The following is a 20652-nucleotide window of genomic DNA, read 5'->3' as shown; positions in this document are numbered from 1 at the left end:
AATCTCTAACAAGTTTGAGAATTAGCAGGAACAGCCTCTCGAAAGTGACTGTTCAACCTTTAAAACAAAACATATCTGGACCGAGACTCCGGAATGCCTTCGTTAATCCCTGCGAGTCTGTGACAAATTGTTCCGCCAGCGCAACAGTGTATTATTATGACTTAAAATAAAACCAACAAGCTCCCCTGTAATGTAATATGAAAACAATTTTCACTCTGTGTGTTATCTGGACCAGGGAGCTATGTATATCAACATACATCACTAAAATAAAGCAATGCGGTTTTCTGCGTTGCTGGCAAACCTCAGCGCTTAATGGTTTGACTGGATAAATCCAGCAGCTACATATACAAACCATTTAATAGACGTTTAGAATTTGTGTTCGGCACTGTGGCCAAGGCATAGTTTAGTAAGTGTTTAAACACAGGCTAAAATGTAGAGTTACCTTCCAAAAAGGAGACAAAGCAAAATAAAGAATTTATGAGAAGGCGAAATCCAACGTTGGGAGACACGGAATGGGTGCTAGCTGCTTGTTTTTTAAAGAGAGCTTTCCACATATATAGGAACAGAACTTTTAAAAGTCCTCTGAGTGCCACCCGTTCTGCTGGATATATCGCAGTGTGGGTATTGGTCTGCCGGGGGAAGGCACCGGGGCGAGATAAATGTGTTATGCTTTGGAGTGCCGGTCTACATGCTGCAATATATATATATATAAATATATAGGCTGCGATCGCAATGCAAATGCAACAATTTGCATATCGCCACTGATATTAGCAACTGTGTTGCGTGCGTATTAGTAGAATAGCGATCCTTGCTGAGTCAAGCTTAAGTCGGATGTATTTTTCAGTTCAGACATTTTTAGACCTGATTTGATGTCGTACGTCATCTGTCATGTTTAAATCATCCACCTTCGCAACCAGGATGTGTAAAAGATATATCAATGAACGGGAGCAGTTATTTGATGTGCACTATTACAGCACAGGAGTACAAAGTTGCTTTATAGGAAGCCCTTAATATATGCAGTCATAATTACCTTCCTACCCTAGGACTGTACTCCTGCTTAAACTATCCAAAGATACTTTCAGCTTCAGTCCCATTTGTGGCTAAATGCCCCTGGTTTTATAGGGTGACGAGATGGAGAAGGACACTCCTGCATTTCAATTTCAACCCACATGCAAACACATCATTTCTTTTTTTTTGGATGAGATATTTACACAATATAAAGCAGAGTCAGTGATGTCCGGCATTTAGTGGGCGATGGCAGAGCCTCTGCCTATTAACAAAAATGCTCAGGGAGGTTCCTGTAGCTGGGAGTTGTCCAATAGTAAGAGGAAACGGGTTTATTAATTGCTAACAACACGAGACCGCTATTTTATCACCTAGAAGCATTTGATGCATATATGTGCATTCGCATGCACACAAATACCTATGTAATCAAAATATTCAAGCACAGATAAATGACACAAGACATGACAAAGACTTTCCAACTGTCACTTTCCAGATGTCACCTCACTCTTGCGATCGTGTGCAGGACATAATTGATGCTGATATGTACAGTAAGAGAAAAATGTAGTTCAATTTAGCAATGACTTAGAACCAAAGGACTTAGCGGAAAAGTATTAAAAACACCAAAACCACTTAATTGACAATTTTTTTTTCTAAAAACCACACCAAAATTGTCGTTTTTTTTTTCATGAGTGAATTAGGTGAGGAACATCCATTTTAACTTATCCAAAATGGTTTCATAAAAAAAAAAAGATTTTATTTTTTAAAGATTTGTAAAAAAAAAATATTGTTTTTTCAAACATCGGAACCACCAGCCGAACATCGGAACATCGTGATGTTCAATTTGAGACCTTATCCAGGCACCAGGTATGTCAGGGGCGTGAGGGGCGAAGGTTAATTTACTTTTTACCAGCGGCTGCTAATCTTTGCAGCCGCTAGGTGAGGGGTCCTGCTTTTGTTGACCGATCAGCAGTGACCTCTGAGAGCAGCAGCTGCGGGAAGATTATCTTCCTGCAGCCGCCCGGTGCCCTCATGTTTATCTGAATGGTCGAAATGTTACGACCAGAGCAAATAAAGAACTGGCTGGTGTGGTCAGAAAATTATGACCATGCCAGGCAAGTGGTTAAAGAAGATAAATGGAAATTACCTGTGACAACCAATCAGCTTCTAGCTACCATTTGTCTAGTACATTCTATAAAATGATAGGTAGACGCTGAATGGTTGCTATAGGCAACTTCACCTGTGCTCTTTAGAAGGTTTCTAACATCTCCCGCTGAGAGGTGCTGCTTACACCGTGCATATTTCCCAGCCAGAACGCAATCCCACAAAAGTAGCAAACACGTAATGTTACGGGTGCAGTTCCAAAAGGCTGAATATTGGTGTACACTTGCTATAGCTAACTGGAAAGTGAATAAATAGATCTGTGCTAGAGATGAACGGTTTGATTTTGCTGAAATCCGGACACACCCCAACTTGGTGGTACCAAATCAAACCGAGGCATGCTTTGGTGCCCCCAGCCAAATCCTGGTCTCAAATCAAGGCTAATAAAATGAAGGGTCTTGTGTGAGCTACCGCCCTCAGCCAATTAGCACTCCCCCCATTAATTTCTATATAGTGACCGGCAGTAACTGGTCACTCTGCTTCGGGACCCTTCGCGGGTGACAATGCTACTTTAAAAAAAAAAAAAGAATCGTGGATGATACATGGATCAAAGAGGTCGTGAACCCTGCAGTATGTAAGTAATAAAATGGTGAAAGGGTGTGTGGGGGTATGTTTCCCCCCTATAGTGTCAGCCCCCGGCTGGTTCAGCCTGGTGCTGGTTATTGGAAAATAGAGGGAACTCCCCATGCAGTTTTTCCCCCCTAATTTCCAATACCAGACCAGGCTCAGAGATCTGTGGCTCGTTATTGATTTGGGGTGTGGGGGGACCAAATGCAGAAATCTCAGTTACATACAGTAGCAAACATATGGTAAGCCACCAGGCGCGGCAAGGCGTCACTGCTCTGGTGTTTTTATTCTAGTTTAGATAAGCTTCTCTCTTACATGCACCTGTGATAGGCCAATAAATTGATTAAGCAACTGTCATTCATTGTATCACTGTTCTGAGAGGCATGTATGGGATCAGTAGCTGGCGGGTATGCTGATCATTGTAGTGTCATTTTGGAGGATCCTGAGGTGTCGCCATCTGAGTTAACTCTCAATTTACCTAATTTGGTGCGATTATCATGTAGTGTAGGACCTGTTGATCCGTGGGCCTGATTCAGAGCCGAACGCTCTGACCAGAGCGCGAGCGCTGAATCAGTGCCCTCCTCCCTAAAAATGGAACGGCCTCTTGGACGCTCGCATGGCTGTGGGTTACCACCCACAGCTTATGCGAGCGTCCATGATGATGGTCGCGATGGTCAAGACCATCGCGACCATTGGGCTTGCGACGAGACCCTGTGGTAGGGTCTCCCTGCCACAAGCCCTGGAGTGATTTTGGCTCTATCAGAGCCAAAATCACTCCCACTGACATCTCTAGTGATGTCAGTGGGGCCGGATCCAGACGGTAGGCGTCCCCATGGGAACGCCTCTGTCTGGCAGCCACGCCCTCAGCACGCCCACCAAAGGGGGCGTGCTGTCACTCACCATCGACAGCACGCCCCCTTTGGTGCGAGACCCCGAGCGACATATTCCTCGTCGCTCGCCGGGTCTCGCGCATGCGCACGACGGAGCTCCCTCCATCGTGCGCATGCCCATTCGCCCAACATCGACCCGCTTGCGAGCGTCCTTCGCTCGCGAGTGGGTCTGAATGACCCCCTGTGTGCACTATTTGGCGGTGGTATGCAAAGTAAATAGTTTACACCAATGGATTCACCAGATGTGCTGGACAGCTCAGGACTTAATCAGTAGTTTGGTTTATTGTGTCATAGTATATTTGTGGTGATCGGCATGAATGATCGGTTCAAATCCAGACGCCGGAACACCGGCAGCAGTGAATATCCCGACAGTTAAGTAAACTAACTATACCTAACCCTAGTGGCTAACCCTAACTCCCCCCGTAAGTGCCTAAAGCTAACCCCCCCATCCCCGCAGCCTACACCTTTCCCTAGTGATAGGCATTGGGATTTCAATGCCTTTTATTAGTCCCCTGTCAGGATTGCACAGTCGGGAAGCCGGCGGTCAGCATTTCGACCGTCAGCTTCCTGACTACATACCATATTTGTGCAGCCGTACTCACTGTTGTACACTCAGTGGATCTAGATGGAGTGGAGCTTGATTGGAAGATACAGAGGACCAGCCAGTCATGTTTGAAGGTAGTGGGGCCGCAATATAGCGGTATTTGCAGGGTGCAATGCAGGATACCAGGGTAACTGGAGATGAGTGGAACATGTCCATGTACCATTGTGACGCACAAACGCAGTAACAAGATGGTGTAGAAGACCAAAAGGTGGCCATCTTAGCAAAGGAGAATGCTTCCTTTATGGAGCATTCATGGAGACAGCACAGTAACGCACGTCATATTTCAACACCCCTTCTCCTTGCTGTAAATTTCTCCATGATACACAAACAATTTTTACTATTAGCTTTGTTGCAGCAACCTGTAAATAACTGAGGGTTGGACAAGCAAGAAAGAACATATCAACATTTCAAAGGAAGTTCTACTCCACAATTCTCTATAAACATGACAAAGGACTGTGACATAATTCTATTGATAAGCAAGTCAGCAAGATTCTTCTCACTTGCTAAGTGAACCACGCCAATAGATCCTTTCTCCTTGAGTTCATGAATAAAGTGATGTCTGATCTCAATGTGCTTGAATCTTCTATGATGCTTGGTGCTGTATGAAAGATCAATCACTCCTCTATTGTCAAACTCAATGTTGATCGTGTCTTCCCTGTTTATGAGGCTCAACTCACTGAAAGGGGTAAAGTTATCAAAGGTTGTTTTTACTCAATTTTAATATATTAAAAATTGATCTAAATCGCTCAATATTGATGTTGTGTTTCTGGGGCTAAATCTCACACATTTACTAATACTTAAAAAAAACAAATAAAAAATTGTGTTAGTAAATGTGTGATATAACCCTAGAAACACAACATTAATGTTGATCGATTTAGAACAATTTTGCAATCAATTAAAATCACTTACAATCGACCTTTAGTAAATATACCCCAAAGTCTCTTTGAGGTGTAGGGCTTCCTTGTTCGATTCTGTCAATGCCAAGTACTCTGCCTCGGTGGTAGACAAGGCCATTGTGGATTGCTTTCTACTCGTCCAGCTTACTGCTGCACTTGCCATTAGAATCAAGTATCCAGTATAAGAATGGAGATCATCCTCATCTGCTCCCCAGTCGCCATCACAAAATTACTCCACTGTGGAGTTACCGGACCTAGTAAACTCTAACTTTATGCAAAATGTCCCTTTTAGAAATATGATAATTGTTTTGACTGATTCATTCTGCTTACTGCATGTGTAATATCTTGACCAGTTCCAACACTTGCGTACATCAAGTGCCCAATGGCATTTTGGTAAGGAACATTTTTCATATGTTCAGCTTCCTCCCGACTCATTGGTGAAATGTCTTTGGTTATCTTGGTACCTTTGTTGATGGGGCTTCCTATTGGTTTGGAATCTCACACACCATATTTTTCAAGTAATTTCTCAACGTATGTTTGCTGATCGACAGGTACTGTATAATCCCTTTCTCTAAGTCTTGGTTGATTCTCAGACCTAGTAAGTACAGTAATGTGCAGGACGTAGATCTTCATTTGAATCTTTTACCAAGCAACTCGTTGACTTCAGCAATGAGCTCTTCGTGGCCGGCTAACAGTATATCATCCACTTATACGATGATGATAAACAGTTTCCCCCTATATACTTGAGATAGAGGCAATGATCAGTCTTTCAAGTGTTAAAAACCCATCTCTTGCAGTTTAGCATCTACTGTAACTTGATGAGCCAAAATTGACCACTCTGTGTTAAGCCATATAGTGCTTTCTTTAGGAAACAAACTTCTCCTTCTCTGAACATGTTCTCATTATAATGCTACAGATGTTCCATGTATATCTCCTCCGTCAATTTTCCATTCAATAAAGCAGAGTTGAAGTCCAAATGATATAACAGACCACATACCATTTTCATTAAGTGACTCTGGGGTCTATTTACTAAGCAGTGTTAGGAGACAGAGTGACAAAGGTGGACGCAAATGCATCCACAGCTGCGATTCTTTCCGGATTCGCAGCTGTGATAATATGCAAATGTTAGTTGTGTAACCAGCGTGCGACAGACTGAGCAACCACTGAGATGCCCACTTTCAATGCCTGTGGACAGTGCACCTGCATTGGCGGTTGTAAACACTCCACCATCGGTGCACCATCGACACTGGCGACAGCCTCTGGGCTGCCCAGTGATTCCTTCTTACATCTCTCTGAACATGGTCCCTGTGGCTGTAGATCTGCGTATGGGACCGCAGCCCGTGCTCACTGACCCACCCATGACAATCCCAAAACAAGCCCATGGGACAGCCTTTATTTTGTTTCAGGTCACCTCCCAGTCATATATTTTGGTGGCTTTTAGCAAGAGCACTTATATTTCAGACAGCAACAAGCATGGCAGCTCTCATTTAACTACTTGCATATAGCTCTACATAAAAAAAAAATCTGTATTATCATAAAAGAAATTGTGCTGCATAAAATAACTTTTCAGAATACTAATAGTGATGCTTTGATGTTTATTTTGGGAAGGTTTTAATTTTTCCTTCATTTTGTTTTTTTAGTCAGATCTTTCATAATTGTTATGTTTAAAAGCATTTTTTTTTTCATTTTAAAGCTATGGGGCTTATCTATTATTTATGGGGTCTTAGACGCGATAATTATAATTTCATGTCACCGCTTATAGCGGCAATAATGATGGGGAAGGTTCCTACAGATCTCTCTCCCGGTCGTATTTGCGGAATGTAGCTCATCTGAGGATGGCGTTGCTGCCGGGTGTTTTTGTGGGATATCCCACAAATATTCTTTTATAATTATGCCCCCGAGTAACTAGAAATATGTAAAGTGAAAGTTCATGTCCTGATAGACTTCAAAAAATTATCTGACGTTCCCCTTACCTCAGTCCTGATTTCCGTGCAGCCATTTGTCCAGAAGCTCCGTGTAACTTATTGCCCAGTGGCACACAGGGATGTATTACTGAAGAAGAGGTGAAGGTGGTCATATTAAGATTAGGACATTGTAACACAAAGACAGGCCGGGACGTCTAGCAGGCAACGATTCAGCATTGTATTCTTAGAAAAATAATTTGCAACACTTTTGGCTGTATTACAACACAGGTCAAGAGCAAATTGACTTCAAGACTATTTAAAATATATTTGCATTACCTCACTCCTGGAAAATGTACAAATGACAACTCTATTACAGATATAAATGATGTAATCAGAGACAATCACGTGCTAAAATAATAATAATAACATAAATAATGTCATGTACAATCACTATTTCCTGTCATGGCAGTGTTGGGAAGCACCATTACTAATAGAATGTGCTCTAATTTCTGTTGAAATTAGTTTGACAATTGTTTTAGTAAAACATGAAAAGAGCCAAGAACTTTGCTGGTAACTTATTATCGCTTCAGACTTCAAAGTAAACATCGGAGCACAGGTCTTGGGATTTATGGACTAAAGTACGAACTTTTTTTTAACCCTGAATTAATAAAAGAAATAATATTATTCTCCTTGTCCTTTTATATATGGAATAGCAAACTCATATACTAATTCAATGTGTAGGCTAATTGCCCGCTTTAATGCTCTTACTTCGTGTAAAGAGTAAGACACAAATAAATATATATATATATATATATTTATACCCCCCAGAAAGTACAGAAGGCGGCACTCGGAGACTGACTATATGGTGATAAAAATCCTAAATGGGGTGATTTATTAACTCAACGTTCCCCTTCCTCAGGACAATAAACATACAACAGTGAACATATTAGTGCTTAAATACATAAAATAAGACCACCACACTTACCCCCTCCCCGTGGAGTTAGGTTTTTGTTGTTAGGTTTTGGGGTGGGAGGGGTTAGCGTTAGGCACCACTGGGGGGCACTCAGGTGTTAATAAAAGTACACAGAGGCAGGTTATAATGCAAAGTGTATATGTGTGTAACGGGATAAGTCTCAATATCGACAGGGGAATCCCGAGAAGGGACTTCAGATAGGAGTTGAGATACTGACGCCCATCTTAATCCCGACACCTGGCGAAAGACGCCAACCCGAACAAGGTAAGTCCGGGATGCCCTTAGCGTTAGCCGCGCGGGATACCAACCATCAGGATGCCGTTGTCGGTATTCTGACAGTAGGCATCCCGTCAGCTGGCATTACATACCCATTCCTGCTCGCTCTGAATCAGGGCCCTCCTCCATGAAAATGGAGCGTCCTCCTGGACGCTCGTATAGTTGTGGGTGACCGCCCACAGCTATAGCGAGCGTCCATGATGATGGTCGCGATGGACAGAGACCATCGCGACCATCGGGCTTACGACGAGACCCTGCGGTAGGGTCTCGCTGCCGCAAGCCCAGGAGTGATTTTGGCTCTATCAGAGCCAAAGTCACTCCCACTGACATCATTACTGATGTCAGTGGGGCCGGACTCAGACGGTTGTCGTTCCCATGGGAACGCCTCCGTCTGGCCGCCACGCCCCCGGCACGCCCACCAAAGGGGGCGTGCTGTCAGTCACCATCGACAGCACGCCCCCTTTGGTGCGAGACCCGGAGCGACGTATTTCTCATCGCTCGCCGGTCTCGCGCATGCGCACGACGGAGCTCCCTCCGTCGTGCGCATGCGCAGTCTAACAACATCGACCCGCTAGCAAGCGAACTTTGCTCGCGAGCGGGTCTGAATGACCCCCATGCTTCCTTACATTAGGCCACGCCCCCTTGCCATTACCCAGGCTCAGCCAGGCTCTCTGCAGCCCTGCATCCTGGCCGACACTGCCAGGAGTCACCATCTTCTGAGACTCACAAGGGCTGGAGAGGTGAAGCTGCTGGTATAATATTCAGTCATTCGTCCGGGGAGTGTGAAATAGAGACATGATTGGGTGTGTTAGCGAAGTCAATGCGCAAATCAAAGTCTCCTGAACCATCACAACCGATTCACCATATGGACAGGACAGTATGTGGAAAAGGGCCCTAGGGCCTGATTCAGAGCCGCTCGCAATTAGCGGTCGCTCGTTCAGAAAAAGGCGGCGGCTATTCAAATGATCCGTTCGCTCTTTGCGGTCTGTTGCCGCCTCCATGTCTGAACGAGCAAGCAAAACATACACTCGTTTATTTGATAAAAACGCCCCCTGGCCGTTCGCATCCTACGTCATGTCCGCTATTTAATAGATTAATCGAGTACATCGAACAGCGTATGAACTGCTCGCTATTCTTGTGGTTGGTTTTTTCAACCGCTATTTTGCGAGCAGTTCTGAGTGAAAAAAAACCAAGTGACGTGGTCAATGACGCTGCTGGATTAATTATGCACTCCCTTAAAACGCCCGTTTTGACCTTTAAGCACGCCTGCGTTCTGATCTCCACTCCCCGTTTTCAAGCACCTTCCCCTGTTACCACCCACATACGCCTCATTCTGTCACTCAAAATAGCAGGCACTCGCTATATAGCGTACAAACAATTTTCCGCCGCACAGACTGGTTCGCGCATGCGTATTACAATCCGTACGCATGCGCAGTTGTGCAAACATCGCTCGGAGCGAACGAGCAGCCGCTAACGAGCGGCTCTGAATGAGGGCCCTAGACTGCACACCCTGAATATGTAAGTACAGTAGTTTTGCAAACAGACAGAGAATTCTACCTGCTGCAGCCGTGGTGATGCCGAAACAAATATTAGTAACACGGTCACAGAGAGCAAAGTGTCTATAAATGACACACACTTACTTTCTAAGCCGAATCTCACAATTGTTTTTATTTACTTTGTGCAAATCCAGCATTTCTAGGAAGCTCCTATTAAAAGTTACTGAACAAATGTTTTTTATTTTGCATTTACTGAGCGCAGCATATAATTTCTCCCGACCACGGTGCCACTATTTTATTATGACCACATTCCTATTAGAGCGCTGAAATTCTGATACTGCGAGGTTCAGGGACCGTCTCCATCTAATCACAAAGTGATTCTGTGTTTCTCCCAGTAAATGGAGGATCCGCTATATCCTAATTGTAGTTTTCAATAATGCTCCCAGTTTGTTGTGGTTTGACAGTGACATCAAACTAAAGCGAAACCATAGCAATTGTAAATAATCCCGGCATTAAATTTCACTTGACTCCGTGTGTTGTCCTGATTTAAACCAGCCAGACAAATAGTGAATTCTCACTAATAGGAGTATATTTACTAAAGTGCTGGTATTTAGAAATGGAGATGTTGCCAACAGCAGCCAATCAGATTCTACTTAACATTTATCTAGCACCTTCTAGAAGATAATAGCTATAATCTGATTGGTTGCTATGGGCAACATCTCCACTTCTAAACACCTGCACTTTAGTAAATATACCCCATAAAATGGTGCTGTGATTGTGTGAATGACACACTAACTAACAAACACGCATTTCTTTATTTGGCTAGTAATTAGATTATATTTGTAAGATTATGCTTAAATGTAAGTCAGTAAAACCAAAGTGTATCGTGGTTCTCAAATAGAAATGAATGTTTAGCGTGCTCTGGTAAGATTAAAGGGAAATTCTGCGGGCCTGATTCAGAGGCGCGCGCTATTCGAACGCAATACCGATGTTCACGTAATTAAGCGATTGTTTGCAACGGCGCATGCACAGCAAGTTCTGGAAACCCCTACGGCACATGCGTCACACAGAGCGAACGATTTGATTGCGTGCGGGAGAGACGGTATCAGAAATGGGGTAAAGAGATGGGCGATGACTGGGAGGTGGCCTGAAGTGAACGCAAAAAATCAGTCGCGTCAGTAAAAGAGGCTGCGTTCCCAGAGGCACAACAGCCGCAGCCACAGAGAACATGTTCAGATGGAGAAACTGAACCTGCCTTAGGGCTGGTGCAAGTTTCGATGGTGAGCACTATGGTGCGCCGATGGTGGCGAGACAGCGCGCAGAGTTACTGAGAGTGGGCGCCTCATATGCAGCGATAAAGGTTCTTCATATTCGGGGTCTGGCTGCATATTTCAATAAATATTCCCCTTAATCATAGTGTAAAAAATAAAGCTGCCTTTAATGTGAATGGTTATAATTAAAGGTCTGAGGGCCTGATTCAGAGCCGCTCGTAAGTAGCCGCTCGTTCGCTCCGAGTGATGTTCGCACATCTGCGCATGCGTATGGGTTGTAATGCGCATGCGCCAACCAGTCAGTGCGGTCGGAAATCGTGTGCTCGCAAAATAGCGAATGCCTGCTAATTTGAGTGACAGAATGAGGCGTATGTGAGTGGTAACAGGGGAAGGTGCTTGAAAACGGGGAGTGGAGATCCGAATGCAGGCGTGCCAAACGGCCAAAACGGGCGTTTTAAGGGTGTGCGTAATTAACAAAGCAGCGTCATCGACCACGTCACTTGGTTGTCTTTTAGCCTGAACTGCTCGCATGATTGCGCTAGGAAAATGCTACCACAAGAATAGCGAGCAGTTCATACGCCTTTCGATGTACTCGATTAATCTAATAAATAGCGGAGATGACGTATGATGCGAGCGGCCAAGGGGCGTCCTTACAAAATAGCGAGCGCATGTTTCGTTCGCTCACTCAGACATAGAGGCGTCAACAGACCGCAAAGAGCGAGTGCTCAATTTAAATAGCCAGTCCCTTTTTCTGAACGAGCGAGCGCAAATAGCGTCCGGCTCTGAATCAGGCCCTGAGAGCAGAGTTAATATATCCATTTTGTTTTGAAAGCACTATGATAAATGTTACCGTCTCTGACAGGCCCCATCTGCTGTTAAATCATTTGATCAACAGAAAAGTAAACAGCTTCTAAAATATTTGTTATAAGCACTGTAAAGTCAGTATGGGGATTACTGAAGCATAGTCACGTTTGGAGATAAAGCAGATGTTTCCAAAGGATGCCTAATAGATAAGCTCCGAAATAGAAAAATAATTAAACTGGCACAGCTAAAGCTGGTTATTGCCCAGCCAATATGTTTAGTCATTTAACAAGTACAGAATTAGCGCATGAAGCACTTGTAGGTAACTAGGTATATGACATCTTGGGGGTTATTCAGAGGTGGACATATAGACTCTCAGGGGTAAATTCAATTCTGCGCGAATGCAGCTATGCCCAGCTGCGCTTAAATCGACCACTTATGGTAGTGCCAATGCCAACATTGCAAGCTTTGCAATACCAGCGGTTGCAATGTGCTGTTCTGGATGGGCGCATTGTGCCAATACCACAAAAAAGAATTTCCCGTCAGAATGTATGTAGGGAAAATACATATGAGAAAAAGCAAATTTATGTGCACGTGTTTAATGCAGTTTATCTCAGGATACAGTACGTTCAGCTCAAAGACGGAAGCATGTACGCCAGCACGACAAGCGTGTGCGCTTACACCCCATGAAAGCATAGAAATAGCATAAGGATGCGGCTTGACAGTGTTAGTAATAAGTGCTGAAGTCACTTTACCCTATTTGTACAAAATATAATAATGTAATGAAATGTTACATATGCAAGAAAGAATATTGTTTTAGGAGTAAATGACAGTGCAGGCAGGCTTAAGCTGGCCACACATCTAAAGATTTTCTGTCCAACCAGCCAACTAGTTGATTGGTTGGAATGAAAATCTGGTAAGGTATGAGAGCAAATGACAATCAGCAATTTGCTCCCAAACGCCGGAAAATGGACAAAAACTGTTGTTGGAACAAATTGTTTAGATCAAACATTTAACAAACTTGTCTGAGGACCATTTTCATCTGTTTTCTGGCATTTAGGAGCAAATTGCTGATCATCATTTACTCCCATATGTTACCCGATTTTCATTCCAACCAATCAACTAGTTGGCTGGTTGGACATAATCTTTATTCTCATACTGTTTGGATTCAGCATTCAAACTTGTTTTGTGTTTTTATTTATTTAAGCAATGTGGTCACAAGCCACTTTGTACCCCAGTCCTGGGAATAGTGAGTGCAGGTTTGCACCCCAAATCTGTGAGTGGCGAGTGCAGTGGAATTATTATTTTGTTTATTTGGTTCATTTTTAATTAATCTTTTTGTGATGATGCAACCCTGTGTAAGCTCATTTATTTTAACCTGTGTCAGCTGCCTTCTTAGTCGTGTGATAGAAGCTATGTTTGGTGTTGGCAGGTGAGCTTTAAACCAGTTAACATATTTTCAGTTTAAACTCTGTGATAGCAGTTATCAGGTTCCCATAGGTATGACTGATAGTGTAGGACTTGCAGAGAAATGAGGTCCTGTGCGGTATACGTTCAGGAAACCGGCTGATGCAATACCGACAGCCGGCTTCCCGACTACTGTACCCTGGCGAGGGTTAAATGACAGGCGTCGAAATCTCGACGCCTGTCATTTTATCTATACCAGAAGACCGGCGCCCCAGCATCCTGATCGAAGTGATACACCCCCCCGGGAGGTTAGGGTCAGGATAGGGGGAGGGAGGGTTAGGCACCCCCGGGGGGCTTAGCTTTAGGCGGTGGGGAAGGGGGGGTTAGGTTTAGGCACTTACAGGAGGGATTAGTGTTAGGTACATGGGGGAGTTAGGGTTAGGTACCCTAAAGGAGAGTTAGGGGTAGAATTAGATTAGTTTATACTTACCTTTAGGACGATCGTGATTTCCTCCTCTGTCGGGCTGGCGATGCCGGGATTTGAACCGCCGGCCATGCAGCCAGCCGTAAATCATACCAAATGCGTGGGCTGCAGGCTTAAATGCAATGATCAATCCATGTACCAAAACCCCATTATTTATGTATTATGGTGAGTGATTTTACAATAGCGAGTGCTGAGTTTTGTATTATTTTTATAAATACAGCCATGGCCAAATGTTTTGAGAATGATAAGTTTGCTGTTTCAGTGTTTTTAGACCTTTTTGTCAGATGTTACTATGGTATAGTGAAGTAAAATTACAAGCATTTCATTAGTGTCAAAGGCTTTTTTTGACAATTACATGCAAAGAGTCAATATTTGCAGCTTGACCCTTCTTTTTCAAGACCTCAGCAATTCGCCCTGGCATGCTGTCAATCAACTTCTGGGCCACATACTGACTGATGGCCGCCCATTCTTGCCTAATCAATGCTTGGTGTTTGTGAGAATTTGTGGGTTTTTGTTTGTCCACCCGCCTCTTGAGGATTGACCTCAAGTTCTCAATGGGATTAAGATCTGGGGAGTTTCCTGGCCATGGACCCAAAATTTTGATGTTTTGTTCCCCGAGCCACTTAGTTATCACTTTTGCCTTATGGCAAGGTGCTCCATCATACTGGAAAAGGCATTGTTCATCAACAAACTGTTCTTGGATGGTTGGGAGAATTTGCTCTTGGAGGATGCTTTGGTACCATTCTTTATTCATGGCTGTGTTCTTAGTCAAAATTATGAGTGAGCCTATGAATGGTCTCAGGATGCTTTACTGTTGGCATGACACAGGACTGATGGTATTGCTCACCTTTCCTTCTCCGGACAAACGTTTTTCCAGATAACCTAAACAATCTGAAAGGGGATTCATCAGAGAAAATAACTTTACCCCAGTCCTCAGCAGTCTAATCCCTATACCTTTTGCAGAGTATTAGTCTGTCCCTGATGTTTTTCCTGGAGAGAAGTTGCTTCTTTGCTGGTCTTCTTGACACCAGGCCATCCTAGAAAAGTCTTCGCCTCACTGTGCGTGAAGATGCACTCACACCTGCCTGTTGCCATTCCTGAGCAAGCTCTGCACTGGTGGTGCCCTGAGCCGGCAGCTGAATCCTAGCTGTTGCTGGATGTTCTTGGGCGCCCTGAAGTATACTTCACGACTATTGAACCTCTCTCCTTGAAGTTATTGATGATGCGATAAATGGTTGATTTAGTGCACCTATCTGCATCTTACTAGCAGCAATATCCTTGCCTCTGAAACACTTTTTGTGCAAAGCAATGATGACTGCATGTGTTTCCTTGCAGGTAACCATGGTTAACAGAGGAAGAACAATAATTTCAAGCTCCACCCTCCTTTTAAAGCTTCCAGTCTGTTTTTTCTAACTCAATCAGCATGACAGAGTGATCTCCAGCCTTGTCCTCATCAACACTCTCACCTGTGTCAACGAGAGAACAATGACATGATGTCAGCTGGTCCTTTTGTGGCAGGGCTGAAATGCAGTGGAAATGTCTTTGGGATTAAGGCCCTGATTCAGAGCCGGACGCTCTGACAGAGCGCTCGCTCGCTTGCATAGCTGTGGGTGGTCATATAGCGAGCGGCCAGGAAGATGGTCGCGATGGTCAAGACCATCGCGACCGCCGGGCTTGCGACGAGACCCTTGTGGTAGGGTCTCGTTGCCGCAAGCCCCAAAGAGATTTCAGCTCTAACATAGCCGAAATCTCTCCCACTGACATCACTCGTGATGTCAGTGGGGCCGGCCCCAAACGGAGGCGTTCACATGGGAATGCCTCCATTTGGGCAGCCACTCCCCCGGCCCGCCCACCAAAGGGGGCGTGCTGTCACTCAACATCGACAGCATGCCCCCTTTGGTACGAGACCTGGAGCGACAGATTGTCCGTCGCTATCCGGGTCTTGCACATTTGCGCACGACGGAGCCGGCTCCGTCGTGCGCATGTGCTCTGGGCCACCATTGACCCGGTTGCGAGCGCTCAGCGCTTGCGACCGGGTCTAAATCTGGCCCACAGTTCATTGTCATGGCAAAGAGGGATTTTGCAATTAATTGCAATTCATCTGATCACTCTTCATGACATTCTGGAGTATATGCAAATTGCCATCATAAACACTGAAGCAGCAAACTTTGTGAAAACCAATACTTGTGTCATTCTCAAATCTTTTGGCCATGGCTGTATATCACTGCTTATTACACCAGCCTCAAGGAACACCTGCTAAAAGTTAAATCTGCGCATACATCCACATCTTATTGTGGACATTTTTACTGTCCACCAATGCCCGAACCATTCTGGACATTTAGGTGTGAGGAACTGCAAGTCATTGAAGCGCAATAAACTATATACAGAAGCAGGAATATGACTTTCTGGTGCTCATGTGAAGAATGGAAATGTGCATTTTACAAAAAAAAGCAACACATATTTCTAAAGGCGGGTATACTATCCACTACCCGATTAAACAGACATCGTTATTGTTCAATTGCTTGTTAATCGGGTATAAATCAGGAAGCTTAATGTAAAAAACGACCAGCAACGCGCGCTCCTGCTGGTCGTTTTTGACATCTATCATCGCCCTAACATGTTGGTCAATCTGCCGATAATGACAGATTGGCTATGTTCGGGGATGAGGGAGGGTGCCTACACTGACCGACTGAACTTTCAGTGTAGGCACAGCACAGACTGTGAAACGACTGCACGATTACAATGTCGCAATCGTGCAGTCGTTTCACAGTCTGCTAGTGGATACGCACCTTGACTCTAAATAAGCCCCATTATGTCTGTATGACAAGCATGTCAGGGTTCAGCCTAGGATCGGTCGTTACTCAGCTCTGCACTGGCTTCCCCTAACTGCTTGTGCGTTTAGTCATCGGGTGCAGCGGCGGGTGATGCACTGAGGATTCTTCCTTAGGTACTAGGGATTTCCATGTGCGATCCTGTGTCATGGAGAAGGTGGTTTCCGTCATGGGCGACGCCATGACAGTCCTTCTCATGTGACAGTATCTCCACCAATTGTAGCATGGTCTTGGTCAGTTGACGCTGCTCACCTATCAACTGCTACCTATGGGTATATATCTGGCCCCAGGTCTCCAGGAAGTTGCCTGAACAATACACTGAAGAACAACATTGTTATTCTTAGTGTATGCTAGTTTGCAGAGCCGTAACTAGACTTTTTGGTGCCCTGTGCCAGAAAGACCATTGGGGCCCCCCTCATTTTTCAAAGGAACATAATGCACCCAAAAAAGGGCCATGGCTTCATGGGGAAGGGCCAGGGAAGAGATAGGGGAGGCCAGGAGATGCTGGGGATGAAATAAGAGGAAGCTACAAGCAAGAATGGTAATAAACAGAAATTTGACAGGCCCAAAAAGCGCCCCCTGACCTGTGGTGCCCTGTGCGATGGCACCGGCCGCACTACCCCAGCTACGGCCCTGCTAGTTTGCTCCTCGTTCCAGGTTCCCCTGAGATTACCTCCGTGTCTTCTCCAATGCGTTTGACCATCTCTGCCGGAGTGCTAACCTGTGCTACCTCCAGTGCAACAGTGCGTCATTTCCATCTCAGCCTGTGTGCCACACGGTGTTGTCATCTCTGCCAGTGAGCTAACTCCGTGCTATCTTTAAGTAACAGTGCGTTATAAACACCTCAGCCTGTGTGCAAATCCTATGCTACATTTGGCGCAACAGTGCGTCATAACAACTCAGCCCGTGTATTACTTAGTGTCTCCCTCCGGAGCAACAGAGCGTCTATCATCTCTGCCTGTGTATAACTTCAAGGAGTCCTCATTCAGCGCAATTGTGCGTCCACACACCTCTACCGGTGGGTACCTCAAATACCAATTCCTTGTGCAACTGTGCCTCCTGGAAGGCATATTCCTTGGGCCACCGTCTGTCTGACTTTCTATTTTGGATACCAGATCACAGCACTGCGACCTGCCTGCTGGGTGCAGCTAAATACCCATATTCCAATTGGTAGGGGTCACTGGTGAAGACCTCCCAGCAGGTTAGACGCTGCACCATTGATAAGGTCTCGTCAATGAGAGGATGAGGAGATCATACATTCAGGCCCCGCGCCTCCGACTCCTTCTCCAAACTAGGACCTCTGCCTTCAGTCCCTAAGTGGCAAGCGTGCCAAAGCACTTGTGATGTTTCTGTTTCCTTGGACTCTAGTTGGCTTCTACTGACTCACCCAGTAGATGATTCCCAGTGTAATATAAATGGTACATGTAGTGCACCAGTATAGCAGCCACATGATTCTATGACTCAAACCATCCCTTAAGATTGATATCTTTAAACATCATGATTTGCGATGTCACTGCACAGCATGGCATACAGTATGTAACCATGGAGACTGCATGCTCCTGTGAGTGCCACCGTGTCTGGACCACAGCTAATGACAACCTCACATGGCTTTTTGGTTTTTATCCTACTAACCACTACACACAACATTTACAATATTGTGATACATGTATAATACCTACCCACTTTGACCTGAATCCTAAAACAAAATGTTTTTCCTATGTAACACAGTACTAATAGCTCTATGCAGTATTGAATCTGATATATGACATACTGTATGCAATGATTTGTCATGGATTCACAACTGCGAATATGTGCAAATGTCAGCTTGAGCATTCCACTTGTGTACATCGGCGCGACGGAATGAGCAAAACCTGCTCTGGTGGATCAGATCACTCCACCATCGATGCATCTTCGGTCGCAACATCAACTCCTTGAGCAGCCCCTGCCTGATGCACAGCCTCCCTTACAACTTTCTCAAAATATGGCCACTGTGGCTGCTGTGCTCTGACAGAGAAAGCAGCTGCATCCTGAAACACACCCATGCCACGCCCATGCCACACCCATGCCATGCCCATGACATTCCCATGCCACGCCCATGATACCTCCTCTATTTGCGATCACTTTAAGTCACCTCCCAGTCTCCACCTTGAAACGGCCATGGATCACAGGCGCCATCTCAAGTCATAGCAATGTCCTATGCAAATGCCTACGCCATAGCATTCATTGGTTCACGCATGCGCTGTAAGGGTTTTCTAGACATTTTGTACATGCATAGTAGCAAAGAATCACTCAACTTTTCAAACATTGGTACTGCGTACACCTCTGAATAAGGGCCACAGTGAGGAGAGATGCTTTGGTACACCTCTCTGAGCTCTGTCTGCACTGGTACATCCTTCCCCTCCTTCTCCCCACTCTGCCATCAAATGACATGCTGCGAGCTGTGAGTCTGTGGAAACCCCATTCTAATTCGCCATGTAGAGAGATTTTGAAAAGGAGACAATGAGCTGCATGCACTTTTTTTTTTACTTATTTGAAGAAAAAAATCGATGTGGACTTGCTGCTTAATTGCACATGTTTTTTGTAATCACAATATAAAGTTATATCACTGTAATTTTAAATGTTGTTATAAATTTTTGCTTATGTACGGCATTCTATCTATGAATACAGATCTATCCGGCAACTTTGCCAACAAATATCTTTACATATAAAAAATGGTCTGACATACTGCTGCTACACCTGTAATTGAGTCAGTAACAAGTTCAGTCTGACAGACGTTCTTACTTACGACAATATGTTACAGGATTACTTCCTGAGGAATGCAGCTGTTCTGCTGACCCGAAGTCTCTGCAGATTTTAGCATTTAGATTGGAACCTTGAGACACAACTGTAACTGTGCATAATTATCATTAACTTGTGTATAAACCATCAGCTATTCCAAGGCAAGCTGGAAATCAATAAAATGCTGAATTAGAGATTCAAACCCTGATGCGCGATTTGACATTAGTGACGAGGGAATTTATTTCACATCTTAAAAAATATTTATTCAATCAAATTTGCATTCCTCGTGTATCCTACTTAAGATTGGGGGTTTTAAATGAAATTAGTTGCAATTGGTGTTGTGTAGATTTAAAGAGAGTTTTTTTTGTAACTTTTTATTAAACATTACTTGTTCCGTCAAAATATTTAAGTCAGCATAGCACAGAGTGAAATTATGTTTTTGGAATGTATAATGAAATCTATACATACTGTATGTTTTCCTCTAGTAAACCAGCCACAAGCCAGATGCTCAATTTTCCCTATAACTCCGAGTGCCCTGGAAACGAAGAGTTGAAAGTGTAATCCAGTAGGAACAACACCATGAAGAGTTGCTTTGAGAATCTCCTGTGCAGTGCAACCCAGATTAATGGATTTTTCATATAAAGTTTAATTTTTAACACAGAGTTGACGCTTACTTCAGACGGATCTTTTACACCCAATATAGGGTAGGTGTACTGTAAGTTACAAAACTAATGACTACTAGGCTAGCGGACAGAAAACATTGTGGCGGCGTGATGCATTCGTATGAAGACGTGGCTATAATCGCAATAGTGTTCTATTTACATACATAACCACTACGTTCCGAATGTGGCCGCCGCATATGGAGCCGATGAGCTGATGCAGAGCCACTCGCACAATGTGTATGCAAATTGCGTAGGCACAGCAGTGCATTAGCACGCCCAGTATGTCTTAGAGAGCGATCACATAGTGTATGCAGACACCCACCATGTCCTGGAAGTGTATGCAGCCATTGGTCCATCGGGTAACATCGGATGCGATCGCATCGCTTGAGGCTGACCATACCCAACCGCAAGCACTGCGAGCACTTCAGTGTAAAGACAAGCCAGGTGACGTGTACTATGATGCTCTCTAATAATTATGCACACCTCTAAAACGCCATTGAGATGCTCAGGCACGCCTGCGTTTGCACCTCCACTTCCCCGTTTTTAATGGCCAGCCCCTGTTACCACCTACAAACGGCTTCTCCTGTCACTCACTCTGCTGGGCTGTCTATGCGCAGCGAGTGAACTTTCGCTAAGGTATGCGCACGCA

Source organism: Taudactylus pleione, unplaced genomic scaffold (assembly GCF_031769625.1).
Source record: "Taudactylus pleione unplaced genomic scaffold, aTauple2 ptg000638l, whole genome shotgun sequence".
Taxonomy (NCBI): domain Eukaryota; kingdom Metazoa; phylum Chordata; class Amphibia; order Anura; family Myobatrachidae; genus Taudactylus; species Taudactylus pleione.
This window is presented reverse-complemented; position numbering follows the sequence as displayed.